Consider the following 19,945-nt stretch of genomic DNA (forward strand, 5'->3'; position numbering starts at 1 on the left):
CGGGTTCGACGAGGACGGTGACCGGTGCTTGTGGTGCCTAAAAGCACCGTTAATGGATCGGGAGGATCCGTAATGACGTGCTTTGGGCGACGTCGACTGTTTACCATTCGATCTACAGGATCGGGTATGTAGTTTCCAGCGGCCACGACAAGAGGGTTCTCATGTCGTGCCGCCTTCTCGAAATGGCGCAATGATGCCGACTGTAGATACTTACTGACAGAGTCGAGCTCCAGGTCATCGTGTAGATCCACGTTCCTCAGGAACCATGGTGCTCCGACGGCTATCCTGCAGAATCGGGATTGAATAACCTGAAGGGGCTTCAAGTTGGTGCGGGCTGCGTGAGCGAACACTACGCTTGCATACGTCATAACGGGGCGTATGCAAGTTTTGTAGAGAGTTACCTTATTACGGAGGGACAGTTTGCTTCGCTTGCAAAGCATAGGGTAGAGACGTCCTAATATGAAGGCGGCACGGTCGCGTACCGTTTTAATATGGGGACGGAATGTCATCCCTCTGTCGAGGGTGACGCCTAGGTATTTGACCTGCGAGGCCCACGGTATGGGCTGGCCAAAGAGAGTAACGGGGCTAACGGCGGAGGTGTTTGCGCGCCTATTAGGGAGTGGGATGCTCGAAGTGGTATTCGGAGGGCGACCCCTTTTGAAGAGCACCGCTGTGCTTTTCGTGGGGTTGATGTCGATGCGCCACTTCCGGAACCACTGTCCCATGGTGGCTACTGCGATCTGGAGTTGCCGATGTAGCAACGACATCTTCCTACACGAGTAGTAGATAGCCGTGTCATCGGCGAAGAGCGCTAGATGGGTCTCCGGAGACCGGGGTATATCATTGATATACAAACTAAATAATAACGGGGAGAGCGCGGAGCCTTGCGGGACTCCGGCATTCAGATGACGGGGGCGAGAGCGAGTTCCCTCTACTCGATATCGAAACAAACGGTTCGACAAGAAGTCTCGTATGATGAGCACGAGTCTGTCTGGCACTCCCATGTTGTACAGTTTGTAGATCAAACCGTTGTGCCAGACTTTGTCGAACGCCTTCGCGATATCGAAGAAGAGGGCGCCGGTCGGGATTTGTTTACGCCTATTTAGCCCTATTAAGATGTGCTCCGTGAGGCGGTGCACTTGTTGTACGCACGAGTGCTTAGCGCGGAATCCAAACTGCTCGTCTATTAGAATTTTATTCGCGGTAACGAAGTCCCAGAGGCGTTTCCGAAGGAGCCGTTCGTAAATTTTGCCTATCGTCGGGAGGAGACTAATCGGACGGTAACTAGCGGTTTCGTTTTTCGGTTTGCCCGGCTTATGTATACCGATAACGTCCGCTTCTTTCCACACCGCGGGAAAGATGCAGTGCGTCATAGCGGCATTTAAAATGGTAGCCAACATTGCTATCAGTTGGACTGGTAAGAGTTTAAGCGCGCGGTTACGGATGCCGTCGGAGCCGGGTGCCTTCTTAGGTTGGAGGTTGTGGATCGCTTCTCTAACTTCGTCAGTGGTAATGGGGGTAACGCGTCCGAGGGCGGTAGGGAAGCTCTGCGCTCGACCTCCCTGTCGACTAACTCGGTGTGTTCGGGGTCCGCGTATTGAGTGCTGGTGGTGCACTGCTCTTGCAGTGCATCGGCCAGCAGCTCAGCCTTGTCATCGTCATCGAAAGCCGGTGGTTGGCCTGAAGGGCGTACGAGGGGAGGCATAGTAGCGGTAGTTTCGGATTTGAGAGTCCTAGCTAGTCGCCAGTATGCTTGGTGGGAGGGCGCGAGTTGTTCTAAATAACTATGCCAATTTTCGTTACGGGCGTCGCTTAGGCGGGAGTGGACTTCGCGTTGTAGACGACGCATCCGAATCCGGTTTGAATGCGTGGGAAGACGATCGTAGGCCCGGATTGCCGCGTTCCTAACTCTTAAGAGATTCCTAAGTTCGGGGGAAAGTCTAATGCGGTGGAAGCTATCCTCCACATCGACTTCTTTAGAAGATCTAATGATCGCGGAAGAGATGTGATCGGTAATGATGTTTATGGATTCGACGGTGTCCTCGGGGGATAGATTCGAATCCGGGCCGTAAGGGAGGATTGGCGGAGCGGCTTCGGCTAAGCACGTGCCCAGCTTATTCCAATCCACCATGGTCCTCGTAACAGTAACTGGGTTGTGGGGGCGACCGAGCTGCATAACGACAGGTCGGTGGTCTGAGTCGAGCTCTGACAGTGCTTCGATGGAATGCAAGCGCAGAGTTACGTTCCTAAGCAATGCCAGGTCTATAGTGCTCGGACGGAGCGCGATGTTATACGGATAACATGTTGGAGTTGGGGGGCCGACTACTTCGAAGGTGAGGTCGTCTATAAACGCGTCGAGACGCCTACCGTTGACGTTAGTACGATGGCAGAAATATATATGAGAGCGGTAAGTAGACACGTGGTCATACTTGCGGAGATTAGAAATGGTCTGCAATGCAATGGAAAAGTCTGCATTTGGGTCAAGATAACAAAATCGCCATAGTCAATTATAAAAGGATTTTTCTTTGTTTATTAGTTTAAGCAAAAATGCAAAAAAAATTCTATAGATTTGGTTAGGGATTTGGCGGCAAAGCAACAACTTGTAAAACCAGCCCATGCCCAATGGCATTATCAATATAATGTCAATACAATACAGCTTAAAACTAACCTATTAGTCGGGAATGCTTCGAGTCGAGGATTTAAGAAGCACTCTTGACACTGCTTTGTAACAAGTACGTCAAACTTCAATAGAATCACATGTAGAGGATGTGGTCACAGTCTGAATGTGGATTAATTGGTAATAACATTGTGCGAACAAGAAGTGCTCAGGAAACACAGCAGCGGGTTTTTCCAAGATTTCTTAAATGAACTCTAATAACTTGATTTACCAAACCCAAAGCCTTAATATATACCTAAGTCAAACCACCTAGGCTTACTGTCCCTTCAAACCGAAACGCGTTACTGCTTCACGGTAGAAATAATCAGGGTGGTGGTACCAACCCAAATTATAAATTTACGAGTTTGATTACGATACCATTATACGATGTTATTCCTTCACCGTGGAAGTCAATCTTGAACGTTTGTTAAGTACGTATTTCATTAGAAAAATTGGTACCCGCCTGGGCGGGATTCGAACACCGTTGCATCGCTAGATACGAATGCACCGGACGCCTTATCCTTTAGGCCACTACGACCACTGAACTCTAGTATCCTCCTGATTTACCAACCCAAAACCTTACTGTATACCTAATCACGTCAAGTGAGTCACGTTGAGAAAGAACGATACAAAATTGAGGATCCAAACATGCGTAGATCACTCTGTGATTATAGAAGCCAGGCGAATAGGACTAATTGTATATTATTATGAAGAAATGAACACTTCGAATAAACCACTTTACTCACTATTATGAATAATCTTCGATCGGACATTTATGATAGCACAGCATTAGTCTCAAGTTTAGTGATGTAATGATTTATTTAACATTTATAGTATTTTTTGGACACAAACTAATAAGTCAATTATAATATGCAGGAATAAATGAACAACGCTTACCTGAGAGATATCGGTAATTGACATCAAATGAGTGCTAAGGTTATCACAAGCAAACAGACAAGTTCAAATTACGATGTCATAATTTACATGTATAGTGTGCATAGTGCGAGTGAACTTTTGCGCTATCGAGAACATTAAAAAACTCGCACTAAGCACAGCGATATTACAGGTCTTAAGTGTTATGGCTTTCTGTTATCTAAAATTTACGGGTGTACTTCTGCTACAACTACCACTAATATTATTGTTATTACAGCATTAATTCTATTCCTGCTATAGTTGTCTACTGTATCATCAACCGTCTGTAGTCCGCACCTTATTTTTCTCTCCATTCTTTGATTGCGGCAGAATTGCACTGTTGGCTGCCTGGATGGTACGTTTGAACGCGGGCTTACAGTATGTTGTTGTTGTTGTACTGTGTTGTTGTGTTGTGAGAACTTAGAACTCATATCTCAAAGTAGATGGTATTTTAATTGTAGAAGTAGGTAACCACTTTACACCAGTTGAGGCGTGAGCTCGTCCACCCATTTAAGCAATAAAAAAAAGCTCTTCTGTCACTAAAAAATTCTGATTAGCTATGACTCCACGTACAAATTTGGAAAGTTTGAGAAACTGTGCTCGTTGCCGGAAGATTTATGTTGGTTTTTACTTATCTATACTAATATTATAAAGAGGAAAGATTTGTTTGTTTGTTTGTATTGAATAGGCTCCGAAACTACTGAACCGATTTGAAAAATTATTTTACTGCTTGGAAGCCACACTATTCCCAAGTGTCATGGCTATAATCTTTTTTGTAAAAAATGAGGGAACTTCACTAAAACTCCAATAATGTAACCCAAGGTGTAAAATATTACCTAAAATATTATTTACCTCGTGTGCCCTGCGAAAACTATTGATGATAGAATAAGATAATGTACTAAGACTTTGTAGAACACATTATTATTTACAAGAAGTGTCGCGACAGCATATGTATTATAACTGACTATTATAGTTATGCCGCAAGAAGTGTTCTTTTATTTTAAAAATAAAACAACGTCAGATATTGTTGAAATTTTTTTTAAAGACCCGAGCGGAGTCGGAGCGGTCCCCTAGTTATGTGAATATAATTCTTCCAGAAAGTACGATCGCCTTCCACGATGTGTAGACCGGGTGATGGTATCAGACAACGTTGAAACACCCCTCCCGAACCAAGTAACATTTATCTCTTAGGGAACAATTCTTTTCGTGATATTACATTGTTTTTTCCCCGACATCGGTAACTATAATGGGGAAATCCATCAAGCTTACCTAATGTTGAGCGACTGAATCATTCTTTTTCTGCGTATCCATTCATCTTCATAAGTTAATATCATTGATCGTTTACTTCACGAAACAATTTTTTGCCTTGTGTTTTTTTTTTTGTGTTCTATTGTTTGAGAGTCTTGTATAAGTCAAAGCACTTCCTAAAATGAATCATTGGTCAAAAGTAATTGTGTAGGTAGTCACTTATCTTAGTACATAATTATGTTTACGTTCGATTCCACATTAATTTCCTTGTTATTATTAATCTTATTATATTTAGGTATAATAAGTAGGTATGTTTCTGTTCTGTTGACTGATTGAAAATTATAAATAAACAAAAATAATGCCAGTAAAACAATAGATTTTTGTTTTGATGGCCTAATTAGCAATCGAATGATCAGTTTCAAAGGTTGACACAGTAATAAAGGAAGCGTTTAGTCGTGATGAAATTTTCACAAACACAAAATTCGACCAAACCGCTTGGTTAATGTAACAATATTATGTATAGATGTGACCGGTGTTACCGAACCATTCTTTGAAACCCTCACACAGAGAAAGCTGCCATGGTGTCTGGCTAACACCACCACCCTTGGAGTACAGAATATATACCTAACGCAGGGTCTATAGGACGGAGCCTAGTCTACTAGAACTTCTTACGACGTTATATTTTTTTTGGATTTTAAACTTTAATAAAAGTAGCAAAATAATAGAGAAATATAATACACAGAACATAATAAAACGAGATTTCATAAAAAGGCTAACACGACGGTTTTATTAAATACTCAAAACACAAAATCCATATCATATCACAATTTGTCATCGGTTGCTCTTAGTTATAGTCGTTCTTTAAGCAGTGCTGATGTTTACAGGCCACTCCTTTTTTCCCTCGCATTATGGTGGACATGACCACATTCACCAGGCTTAAATGTAAAAAGCATTCGAAATTTTGTAAAACATTCACCCACACATTCATAACAGCGAGTACTTTTTAAATTACTGAAACAAATACTTACTGATAATAAATGTGAGTGCATTTTCGACAGACATTTAAGATTTCATCTCGGTTTTTCGTCAACAACTAAATATAAAAATGGAAGAAGCTTTCATCTGCGTTATTTTGAATAAAAATAAATCCAAGTATAATGGGAGACGTAAAAGTGATTTGCAGTGTGACTCAGTGGGCTGCACGGTCAATGTCACGAGCAATTCGGACTATCGCCGCGCAATAAGACTACGATTTCCGAGCAGAATGTCTTATAACAACTCAAAACTTGTTATTAAGATCTGTCTAAAAGCGTATAATCCCCAAATGTTTGAAAATTATCTTTTTTATCAGCGTAAATGGGTGGGCTAAAATAAATGGGCGGCGGAGATGCGAATGTTGAGATGGATGTGTGGAGTGACAAGAATGGACAAGACAGAGTATATCAGAGGAAGTCTGAAAGTATCCCCGTTAATTAACAAATTAAAGAGCGGACGATAAGCGTGGTATAGACACGTAGTGTAGAGTAGAGTAGTGTGGTGCGTAGAGAGAAGAAGGAGATGTATGAAAATGGTAGTGCAAGGTAGAGGGGGAAGAGGTCGACCGAAGAAGACATGGATGGAGTGTGTGAATGCCGATATGAGAGAGAGACGACTGAGTCTTGAGATGACGGCTGATAGAAGAGAATGGAAGAGAAAAATTCGCTGTGCCGACCCCACCTAGTGGGATAAGGTGGAGCAAAAGAGAAGAAATGGGCGGGTAATCTAACGGTTTCCCTGGTCTTAGGAAATCAGCGTGAATGCATTCGACCCCTTTAAGGTATTAGTTTTTAGTTGATTTAGATTTTACGATGTTCCGACTTTCAGATAGGAAATTCAGAAGTGGTCTTTACCTAAAGGAAGAGTCTGTACGGTCGGCATAAAAACTGAGTAGCAGCTACACCGGTGTTTAATTTTTAAGAACATGCGTACCTAACAAGGATCTTCACGAACGACTTCCTAGACTGCAGTAGGTAGTGACTTGGGCTTGGCCCTGACAGTGCTGATATACGTGAGTGGTGGTGACAACTTTCCGTCAGGAAGGCCGAATGATTATTTATTACATTACTTACTAATTCATTGTCGGTTAGCGGGTTCAAGACTGGTTTGTAGTTTGTAGTTTTAAATAATGTTGTTACGAAAACTTATTGTTCTCATTAATCTTCTGGTTTGACAATTTCTTGTATTTATAGTTTGTGGTATAAATGAAATGGCCGCTTTCACGTATACCAATATTAATAAAGAGAAGATATTTTATTTGTCCTCTTTATTTCTAAATTCCTGTCCTAAGAAGGATACCATTGAAGTTATTTTAAAAATATTTTTTTCTACAGCTTTATATAGGTACTGTTATACTTTTCTTTTTATTTTCCCTCTTTAATTTTTTCGGTAGGCTTCATTGTTTACACGTATTACTTTCCGGTTCCGAATTAGTTTTGTGTCAACAAAATAATTATTCAAACGGTGTAATAATGTTCTAAGGTATCAATTTGTCCCAAAACCTGGACAGCGATATTGTCGCGTAGGGAAAAACTACAAAAAAAACACCAAACAAATACGCGAGGGCGTATCGCGTAAAGGAATGGTAAAAAAAGTATTACACGTCAATGTATCAGTAACGTTAATGAGCTTCTGTAAAGCTTCCTCCTCAATTTTTGGTCTGCGATTCATCAATGTCACATTCGAAAAATTGTGGACTTGACAACTCTCTGTTTAAGGAAGAACGTTTGGTATTTTAAGTATATTTGCAATCAAACTATTTTTAGAGCTTAAGGAAGGCAAGCAAAGATCTTATTAAGCAGATATTTGACCAGACACCAGAAGATTGACCACATGTGACGTCACGCGTTGTGATTAATATCTTTGGCTCTCACAAAAATAGTAATGTTCGTATTAATGTAATTAACATCGTGCCTATCCCATTACAATTCAAAATCTAATTTATCTTGTGGCTTATGAGCAATTGTATAGGTATTTGCAAGACGAAACTTATTGACGATGGTATCGAAGTAATAAAAAATGTATTTTCAATTGCTCTGACCTTTAATCCGTTACATTTTTTATTGACAACGTAAACCGTATCCCTTTGTTTTCATAATAATATGTGAATATGTGTACGAGTATACTTTATGTATGTTGGCCTTTTATAAAACATATCGAGATCGTAGGTACATAAATTTGTAAAAACGTATTAAATCTTAAACATGATGTTATGCTGGAAAATTGCCATACACGTTTCGTACTTAATTGAGTGCTTTCATCGGCTTTCGCATGTCGTAGGTATAAGTAACACCCCTTTAAGGTTTAATCTTGCGTTTTTTTATTTCATATATATGTATCCGATGCTTTGAATGCTTTAAAGTTTTTGTGGTCACGGACGACTAGTCAATTTAATTCACGCAAACCATTGAAATAATGAAGACTTAATATTTAGTATGAAGAGATTAGGTAATCCTTGGGATTTCGAAGACATAATAACGAATATCGTATCAATGAATTTCGAGGAAAATTACTTTTCGCCGTGGTTTTTTATTTTTTATTTTGTCATCTTCCTTATTTACGAAGATACGTAAATTATCCATCCATGCGTGTCCGGCATATTTCTTGAGTTAAATCTGCGAATAATCACATTGACGGTATTCAATAAATCGATATTATTTTGACGAAAACCGGTTTTTCCTGGTATAAAATAAAAGAACACGACCCTAGTCTATGATTTGTACAAAGTGATGAACTATCAGGTAATTTTGGTTGGGTTTGATGGGACTAGAAAGAATGTATCTAAAGTTTGCCTTCAACGATTAAAGGGCTTGCTCTTTTGTCAGCTTAAGCTAATAAAATAAAGTACATATTGGGCGTCGGTAAGTACTCACAAGAGTGTTCGGTAGCGATAAAGCTACTTCAAACTCGGGCCGGGATTATGTCCGCGTGTCCGCAAATACGAGATAATTTTAGCGAAAGAAGTTTGGTGGTGGCCGATATAGGAAATTAGAAGTGGATGCGTGTCTGTTAGTTGTCTATTTAATTTAAGCATACATGTATGTATGTATGTATGTATGTATGTATGTATGTATGTATGTATATAATATACTAGCGGCCTCCTCCGGCTCCGCTCGGGTCTTTAACCAAAACTTCAACGATATTTGATGTTGTTTTATTTTATTAAATAAAAGAACACTTATTGCGGCATTACTATAATAGTTAGACATATGCTGTCGCGACACTTTTTGTAAATAATAATGTGTTCTATAAAGTCGTAGTACATAAAATAATTCTATCATCAATAGTTTTCGCAGGGCACGCGATGTAAAGAATATTTTAGGTATTTTTTTACACCTTGGGTTACATTATTGGAGTTTTAGTAAGGATTCCTAATTTTATTCAAAAAAAATTGTAACCTATGTCACTCGGCAATAGTGTAGCTTCCAAACAGTGAAAGAATTTTTCAAATCGGTTCAGTAGTTTCGGAGCCTATTCAATACAAACAAACAAACAAATCTTTCCTCTTTATAATATTATTATTATATTTTATAGTATAGATTTATTCATAAAAGTTACACTTTCATTTAAACCATGCCAAAACTGCTTACGTAGTTTGACTGCAGGTAACTCGCTTTGTATAAACATAGTTTAGATTACTAAATTAGGTTATATTAATACAATTATATATTATTAGCGACCCAGACAGACAGACAGACAAAAATTGTAAAAAATGTTATTTTGGTGTATGTACTTTGGTGTAAGTCATCTTTTAAAATACTCGACATGGTTCTAGGTGCTATCTTCATCTCCCGATATGAAATCTTTTGCTTTCGGACAGGATTTCTTCGAATTCTTTCCCTAACTGCTTTGACCAGCATTTTCGTACGAAAACTACGTGGACGGCTAGATCTTTTTCTGTCAGAAACAGAGGAGGTCTCATTACACCTATTAATAACCCGGTACACAAACATTTTACTAATACCAAACGTATGGAGAGTTTTAAAAATTGCATTTGGCTCCATACCTACTTTGTGTACTTCGTGTATGCAATCACAGCGATTCGGTTCTCTTTATCACCCCACTCCATTTTAATATCGCAAAATATTGTACAATGTATTGGCGACAAAATGAGAAAACTCAATGAGTAATCATATAAAAATGAGAGATTCCAAATTCAAATGTAATATTTTTTGGAACGAAGTTCCTTACGGCAGGCTTGGAGGGGATAGGGATTTTGCTGCGCGACCGAACTGAAAAAAATGTGATAGTAAAACCGTAAGAAAAAATCCGTGAAAAAAATCCGTGGAAAAAAGTGCGTGGAATAAAACCGTTAAATGAGACGTGCGCAGGCGCGACGGTCGCATACACAAGCGAGTAGTGTATAATACCTTTCTCTTTCTCCCTCTTTCTTTTCGTTCTCTCATCCATTCTCTTTCTATTTTACGTAATTTATTATTTCCTAAAATACTGAATTTCCTAAATACTTTCCTATACTTAAATAAAAACTAATCAGCAAAATTTAAGAGAAAAATCAAGAAAACCTACATAAAATTGAGCACGATTTTTTTTTTGCAAATTGTGTCGATTCTACATTAGCCGAAGGAACTTTTTATTTTTAATTGTAACAGTATTTATGGCCAGACTAAGTATATTCATATGCATGTAGTAAAAAGCGGTTATTTCAATATTACAAACAGACACTCCAATTTTATTTATATGTATAGATAGATAATATACAATAGCCGATTTCATTTGTTAAAAACTAGATTATATTCTTCGTATTGGTTCAACTTACAACAAAACAAGCTAACTTTAGTCGTGAACAAATCTGTTACACCTAGGTTTAAACACCGAAGTGCGGCTAAAACCTAGTTTTAGTTAGTTCGGTGCTTAAATCTAGGTGTAACAGATTAGTTAACCTTTATATAGTTTAACTAGGCTACACCTAGTTTTAGCCGACTAGAACTAGGTGTAGCCGCACTTCAGTTATTAGCTTATTAACATATATAAAGTGTATAGAGTGAATGTTTTTAATTCCAGTGACAAAAATACGTGTGATTCAATTAATTGCAGCTCTGTATTTATTTCATATTAACATGTAATATTTTAGAAACAGTGAAACGATAAAGCAACACCGAAAAGAGGCGAACATGTGCATCTATAAGATTTAGTTTGACGAGACAATGAGATAGAATACCTATAAAGATATCAATGTTGTAAGTGCTCATTGCTCACTTATTAAAAAAATATCGCATACTAATTACTTTTGTTAATGCATGCATATGTCAACGACCTTTCGGCAACTTTGGTGCTTATTGGTTACTAGAGCTTATAGTTATCATAACGCATTACCTTGAAAGATGAGGTTGAAGTCTCAATTATTGATACAGTTACCGCCACCACTCACACTGAAAAGAGTGACTGCTTCGCTGTAAAAATAGATAGAATGGTGGTACCCATCTGCGCAGGCTTAATGTTGGAAACTATTTTTTTTTTTTGAATATTTATTTTTCTAATTGAAGTCGTGGCCTACTGGATAAGGCACCCTATGTATATGAACCGATACGACTAAGCAAGGGAAAAGTCTGGTTTGCATGGCTATTATGAGCGCGTTTCGGACCACTAACTACGTATATTACGGCAGAACTAGGCTATAAGCCTATGCTTACATCTCTTCAAACAATTATTCAATGTTCCTTGAAAAAAATATTATTTTACCGTAATCAATGATATAAAGTGAAAATTTTCGAGATTACCATACCGGCCGTGGCTTTGACAAAACTTAACAATAATAGCTTTCAGGACAATGTGCGTTTCTTTTCGTGGGAGTTTTTAATAACTCCAACCAAAAGAACAGAGAAAGGAAATTCAGGAGTTTTTTCAGCATGAAGAACTTCTTTTCGATAATAATTAACTATTAAAGTTTGTTTAGCTAAAAATAAGCCTAGGCTTATTTGGCTGTAAATAGACAGTCGAACCCACCGCCCATCGATGTTATGAGGTTACTGAAACCTATGGACATCAAAAGGTGAAGATCACCACGGACCTTGAGACACATCTTCGAAGTCTTTGGAGCAAGGATGAGTAACACGCGGCCCCCTGGCGCTTTTTTTTTTCCTACCTAAGGTTCCTAACTAAGGTGGCTAGTAGGTGAGCTCACGGGGCTCAAACCTGATGACGTTGTTAACACGAACCCTAGCAAGAGCCGTGCTTCACAGAATCTACCACCGGATCGGAAACGCGACCCACTGAGAAGATCCGGCGAGAAACTCAGTGGGCTGTGTCTGAGAGTTAATTTACTCGTCGAGCCCTTCGTCGCGAGCGACGGGTTCGACGAGAACGATGACCGGTGCTTGTGGTACCTAAAATCACTAGTGGGTCGGGAGGATCCGAAATGACGTGTTTTGGGCGACGTCGACTGCTTTCCATTCTGTCCGCAGGATCGGGAATGTAGTCGCCGGCGGCCACGATGAGAGGGTTCTCGTGTCGTGGGGCGCTTGGGGCCCGCCAAGCATTTCTATCCTTGAATTTATTTTATCTACTTTCTCGTTTCTGTTCGTTTTTCTGTTCTTTTCTTGTTTGTTTTTATCTTGCATTACAATTTGTATATGAAATTTGTACTTTTTTTAGATTTAATTTTTTTGTATTCGAATATTTATTATAAACTAGCTGACCCGGCAGACTTAGTAGTGCCTCAATCGATAAATAAAAGACCTAAACTTTTGTATAAAATAAACTTAAAACCACAAAAGGAATCCGTCCGACGGGGGACACATCAAAGGGATTAATAAAATGCGCGGAATTAAATAAAAATTGTTATTTTTATTTAATTCCGAGCATTTTCCTATTTATCTACCTTTTAAACCTTCTCTGGACTTCCACAAATAATTCAAGACCAAAATTAGCCAAATCGGTCCAGCCGTTCTCGAGTTTTAGCGAGACTAACGAACAGCAATTTATTTTTATATATATAGTTAATATAACATTTTGTAAATCATTAATAAGAGTCAATCTATGTGCGGCCCTCCAAAAAAAAATTAGAATTCACCCATTGATTAAAAAGGTTGCTCACCCCTGCTTTAAGCATTACAATTATTACATATTAAAATCCGATCACATCTAACTTCTAAGTATGAATAATCTGGCTGTATTTTATTGAATTGTTCTCTTCCAATTTTCTGGTCACAAATTCTCAACTAGAACTATTTACTACATAGGGCTTTGCTTTCACGTTGTCACGTGCACAGAAAAAATAACACAGATTCAGAAATATATTCGACTATTTTTTTACCTTAGCATACGCACCAAAACGCGAGAGAAACCCCGCGTTAAAACTAGTTCTAATTAATCACCGAAAATTTTAAGTAGTTTTAAATTTAGTTTAAAACTAAAACAAATTAATATTCTCAAACGCTTTCGAAAACCTAATAATATATACTCATAATAGTTCAGATTAGGCTCAAGAGTTTGAATTGAGACTAGTAATATCGACGCGACCTGTAGTTTCCAGTCGCATGCAGAGATATAACTTTAAGTTCGTTGCAAATTAAATTTGTTATCGAGCGATTCAAACTATATCGTGCTTGCGCGAGTGGGTGTTATAATTGACTTTGCTCATTCGAGTAAGTTTATATTTAGTAGTTTGATTTAGCAATCAAATCTAGAACCTTCGCTGTTGCACCATTTCGATCTTAAAACTACATCGTAATAGTAATATTAGTTAGTATTTCACGTTCAGGATCACTAGTTGAATGATCCAAAAATATAATAGTTTGGGTGATTTCTTGTAAAGTTTCAATAAAAAGCGTCATAATGTTTGATTGGTTTTAATTTTCTTATCATCGTCATCGTCATCGTCTACAGTGAGCTGAAATTTCATACATTACAATAATAAATCCAAGGACACATAAATGTAAACAGACTGGTTTGTGCGTTAGTATTACGCAAATCATTACAATGGTTGAATCGAATTTATTATCGTTGTCACGAGTGTCTTAGGATTAATTTAGATCGATATTTAATATTATTTTCATTCATACTAAAATTACTCTAATAATATACTAATTTCGAAATTCGTACGATACATTTAAAACATTCTTGTTACATAAATATATAATGCAAACGTAATGAATACTTACTATTTAATAAAAACTAGTGGTCCCGCAGTAGTCGAAATTCGACTATAATTAGAATTGTAAGTTTGTACACTATTATGATTGTATTTTATACTTCTATAATCACGAATTTCGCCAAGGCTACATTATAAAAAAATATTAATAAAGACTAACAATATTTAATCTATTCTCAATTTGACCACAGACGTGAAGAACAAAAGTTTGACAATAAATATTATGCATGCGTGTGTGCGTCAAATACATGGTATGTAGTGTGTGTAATGTTTTCTTTATTGATTTGATGTATCTTTTACGCATTATTTTAAAAAAATATTAGCATTGTGCACTTCTTCTCTATATTCTCTATAAGTGTGGAAAATTTCATACTCTTCCGTCCGCGCAGTTTTCGTAAAAAGGGATACAAAGTTTTTGCTTCACGTATTAATATATAGATAATAATTGCAGAGTAACATCACCAATCGTTCCGATAGATGCCGTGGTACTTGACGTTATTGTCTTTATGACAGCTGTCAGTGATGCGGTTATCTTCCACGCGCCGCCATTGTGTGAACCCGTCTGTCTTCTAAAAGTGATTTTAATTGAATTTCATTTTATTCAATTGTTACATTAACGTTTTAGTGCTTTTGCTTCGAGAAATGTTATAAATTGTTATGGTCACTTTGTACATATTTAAAAAAAACTTACCAACAATAATAGTATATTTAAGGCATGCCTAATAATTAACATATGCGTACTATACACATTCTTATTAGGCTTGTATGTAATGGATTAGTTCATAGTCCGATTAACTTAAAAATTTGAACACGCATCAAGGATTGATGATAATATAATAATTTTATAATTTCGCTTCAATATCCTATGGCACCTATGTCAAAGGGATAAAAAAAAAACTAGTTGTCAGTTCGGTTTGTTATTTAGGCATGATTTTTTTGTTGTTTTAAAAATTAAAAATACATATCGAGGGGTGAAAGGCTATGTTCTAAGGTTGTCTTAAGCGACATTTATCTTTGTAATTAAAAGTGTGTTTTATTTGGTATTAGCAACAAGAATTCGATGTTTTTAATTGAACCTCAATTAAGATTACTTTTTTTTTATTTTTTTTATTGCTTAGATGGGTGGACGAGCTCACAGCCCACCTGGTGTTAAGTGGTTACTGGAGCCCGTAGACATCCACAACGTAAATGCGCCACCCACCTTGAGATACAAGTTCTAAGGTCTCAAGTATAGTTCAAACGGCTGCCCCACCCTTCAAACCGAAACGCATTACTGCTTCACGGCAGAAATAGGCAGGGTGGTGGTACCCACCCGCGCGAACTCACAAGAGGTCCCAGCACCAGTAATTACGCAAATTATAATTTTGCGGGTTTCATTTTTATTACACGATGTTATTCCTTCACCGTGGAAGTCAATCGTGAACATTTGTTGAGTACGTATTTCATTAGAAAAATTGGTACCCGCGTGCGGGATTCGAACACCGGTGCATCGCTTCAACACGAATGCACCGGACGTCTTATCCGTTAGGCCACGACTACTCCATTCAAATAGCTGTTATGATATTTTTTTGAAATTTTCAACTTCAAATGTCTCTCCTGTAAAATTCCAAAAATGTAAATTAAACCAAATAATTTTTCAAAGCTGTATATAAATGTATAAAAACGGATGTACATAATATCAGGCGGCTAACCGAGACAAAAGTTGTTGGACCAAAAGCGAGTTAAGGTTCTAATTCTACTCCTTTCATACCAGAATGCACGAACATATTGTTCAGAAATAAACAGGGCGATGCTTAATACCCGTTGAATGTCAATAACATGCTCAACACAACTGCTACTAACACTTTTCAAAAGTTTATCAATGCTATTGGAAGAATAACACACGAGAGACTTAACATAAAACCATTGTATAGCCACAGCCTTATATCTCGTCCGTCCGTCGCAACTTTACGAGCTGTTACATAGATCTCCGTTTGTTAAGAACCACGGTCCAAGAACAAATACCATCATCTATACATTTCTGTAGGGTTACATTTAAAATAATTGAACGTCAAAAAATATGATTTTTTTATTTTTTTTATTGCTTTGATGGTTGGATGAGCTCATAGCCCACCTGGTGTTAAGTGGTTACTGGAGCCCATAGACATCTACGACGTAAATGCGCCACCAACTTTGAGATATAAGTTCTAAGGTCTCAAGTATACCTACAACGGCGGTCCCACCCATCAAACCGAAACGCATTACTGCTTTTACGGCAGAAATAGGCGGGGTGGTGGTACCTACCCGCGCGGACTCACAACAGATCCTACCATCAGTAAAAATAAACCAGCAGAAAGAAGAATATGTAAGAAAAAAATATCAGTTCCTATTTTGAATTGTTTTCATTATTGATTTTACTTTAGTGTTTCATAAGTACATATTATATTCCTCGGTTTTCGCGATTTATAGACGTAATTAAATTAATTTTAACGGTTAACGTTGCGTTAGGTGGCTGGGGTCATTCGCATATTGATTGATGTCTATGGGCTTCTTTAATCACTTAGTGCTTAACGTGAACCTGTTTGTCTGTTCTATATTAAAATGTGATTAATTTTGATAAACTCAGTGCAAGGAACTATTTACTCTGTCGCGATATTTATCTTGAATAGAACACTTTTTATTGTCATTACAGATAACCAGCATATGGCCCATCTGGTGGTGAGTGGTTACCGTCTCTCATGAATGTCAAATATACCAGGGTACCAGTTCAGTCGCTACCGACGCTACCGCATATTTTCTGAATTCTCAATTAATATGTAATTAAAATAATTAATTTCTCTTTTCGCGAGTTGTATACTGAATTTAACTAGAATGCGATTTAACTCGATGCGCACCTATGTTCAAACAGCTTGTAGAATTCAGAAAGGGAGGACTTCTAGTTCAGAAGTCATGCCAAAAAACAAATTTTTAATCAGTTCTCTAAGCGAAGTCAATATTGGCGCCCAACGTGTTACCTATACTCTTTTACTCCGCACGTCATAACATTGAATAATAACATTCAACATTGTCGTATTCATGCTTTTTATGGTTGTTACACGGTTTTACGACGTAGTACGCATAATAACAGTGAACATCACGCTCAAGTGTTTATTGAAAAATGTTTTATTCTTCCTATCTTTGTAGGAGGTAAGCTTCGCCGCCTCTTGTGTATACGTCGTCGTTTTTTATGTTCCAATAAAACGGGTTTGATACGGTCTCCGGTGGGTTAGACGCGACGTGACGTAGGTTAAAGTAATTTTGAACTTTATTTTGTAGGCTCAAAATATCATGTATTCGAAATATTTTGTAAGCTAGAAGTGGTAAGTTTGTAAGTCAGTACCAGGTCAGTCTGAAATATAGCGTTGTGCAACTAAGACGTGCATTTTATTAAATCCCGCGAGCTCCGCACTCCGCATGGCGACCCTAGCCAGTCGTGCGATAAAAGTCACCGCGTGCACTTCCTCAGTAATACACACATTTGCACAGTAATATCCGTTCGATATAAATGAAATAAATTTTTTTTATTGCCCTTGTAGGCTGATGAGCATACGGCCCACCTGATGGTGAGTGGTTACCGTCGCCCATGGACTTCAGCAATGCCAGGGGCAGAGCCAAGCCGCTGCCTACAAATGCACGTTTTAGTTGCACAACGCTATATTTCAGATTGACCTGCTACTAACTTACATAGCACAGTGTATGACTGATGTATATCTCACCTACGGTATATATATTCTTATCACCTGGGAGCAAAACTACCTTAAAAATCATTTTAGTAATAATATACATTTAAGTAACACATTAAGAAGAGCAAGGGAAGGAAAGGGTAAAGTTCAAGGCACTCCCCAGCTTTAAAAAATAATTACACAGAATAACGTTCTAAAAAAAACGAATGATATAAATAAACCATTGCTAACTTATGTGCTAAAAAGATAAGTACGCACGCGCCAGATTATATTATAAATAAATCATTGCTAAATTACATGTTAAAAAAACGGTAAGTACGCATGCGTGAGTAAAATTGAGCCGGTTGAGAAAGTGACAATATCTCTCCTGAATATAGACTCTGGTTCTGTCTGCCATGATAAAAAGTGTTTTACTTTGCCTATTTCTGCCGTGAAGTAGTAATGCGTTTCGGCTTAAAGGGTGGGACAGCCGTGGTACTGTAAAAACTGAGACTTAGAATTCATGTCTCGTGATGAGTGGTAGTGATGGCATAACGTTGTAGATGTCTATGGGCTCCGGTAACCACTTCCATGTGGGCCGTGAGCTCTTCCACCCATCGAACAACAACAAAAAATCATCAATTTTCCAGCTACGCCCCATTATATTGACTAATGTTTTGAATACGAAGCAAAATTAGCTACATCTTTGAAATTTTTCAATTATCATGTGACGAATTTATGTAAACATTTGTACCTATGGTGAAATGTGTTCTCAAGTTGTTATGATTAATAGCTGTGTGACTAACTGACTAGTGCGAGTTCCTCAAACTTATTCGGATAATTCGTTAAGAATGTTTATCGAAGCTAACTGCATTCGCACTGGGATCCATCAACTCGGCAAATTTATTCGAAAACTGTTCGATTGCATCTACGTCATAATATAACCTCGAAACTTATTAAAATTTTAAAGTATGAAAAACTCATAAAATACCCATAAAATCACGTTCTGTTTCATTTTCACGTGCGGGCTGGTAACAGACATCTTTGAGGACGTAAACAGTCATATCGACATAGTATTTCCAGTTAGTGTTCATCACCATCAAATAATGGTGAGTGTTGTCATCGCTGACAGGGACGATGAGGATATCGGGATCTGGTAACAGGGCAGACGGACTGTGCACTCGTCTGCCTACAGAGACAAAAGAATGTTTTACTAACTGTTCTTGTTTCATACTTTGCGAAGCCGATACTTATATTAATTATAATTTTTATTTTTTTACTTTTATGAGATATTATATTCTCTTTGTATATAAATATGGTTGGTCAGAATTGAGAGAAACTAGTTTTAATTTCATTTAATAAAGACTAAACAAATGTTCGAATGAAAGTTTTCGTTTCGGAAAGAATATGTAAATTCTATTTTTTTTTTATTGTTTAAATGGGTGGACGAGCTCACAGCCCTTCTGGTGTTAAGTGGTTACTGGAGCTCATAGACATCCACAACGTAAATGCGCCACCCACCTTGAGATATAAGTTCTAAGGTCTCAAGTATAGTTACAACGGCTGCGACACCCTTCAAACTGAAACGTATTACTGCTTCACGGCAGAAATAAGTGGGGTGGTGATACCTACCCGCGCGGACTCATAAGAGGTCCTACCACCAGCAGTTTAGTTATGCTTTAGTCGAAGGTGAAAAACGAGGGAAATTATCATCTACCTTCATAATCACCTTATGACGTCGCCTCTCGGTTTTCAGTCTACGCAACGAAGTCGTTAAGATCACGAATGGTAAATAAATGTAATGACCCCTTCGTAATGGTACGTAATGGATCGTAGCCGCGTCCGCAGTTTGTGCCCACACAAGAGAATCATTTACATTTACAACTGCGGTACTTTGAAATTAAGAACGCTTATAAACGCGCCATCCCCCGCTTATGATTATCGTACACGAGAATTCTCTGCGACAAATCTTCTTAGATATCCGTTCGATGTAGATTTTTGTCTCGATATCTCGGTGTCTTTTAATGAAATGGCCGTTTCTTACTCCAATATCACGCCTCTATTACATCAATAAAAAATAATTTGTTGTGTTTTTAATGCATAAAAGTAAATGTAAATAAAAGAATACCATTTTTTTGTGTGGTTTTGGCAGGTAAACCGATAGACAACTTGGTGTTAAGTGGTTACCGAAGCCAATAGACAACAAGAACGCTAATACGATTATTATACTAAGTATAAATACGATTGCCGGTCGAAATCTGTGTTAAAAATATATGGTTATTCGAATCTAGACGTATTTACTGT

General features: G+C 37.9%; 1 protein-coding gene across 3 annotated transcripts in view; it reads left to right on the top strand.

The window, feature by feature from the left end:
• The window catches only part of Pkc53E (Protein C kinase 53E), a 222,201-nt gene that overhangs the window by 17,599 nt on the left and 184,657 nt on the right, over positions 1–19,945 (top strand). The gene's annotated exons all lie outside the window — the stretch shown is intronic.

Source organism: Bombyx mandarina, chromosome 08 (assembly GCF_030267445.1).
Source record: "Bombyx mandarina strain Sakado chromosome 08, ASM3026744v2".
Lineage (NCBI taxonomy): Eukaryota > Metazoa > Arthropoda > Insecta > Lepidoptera > Bombycidae > Bombyx > Bombyx mandarina.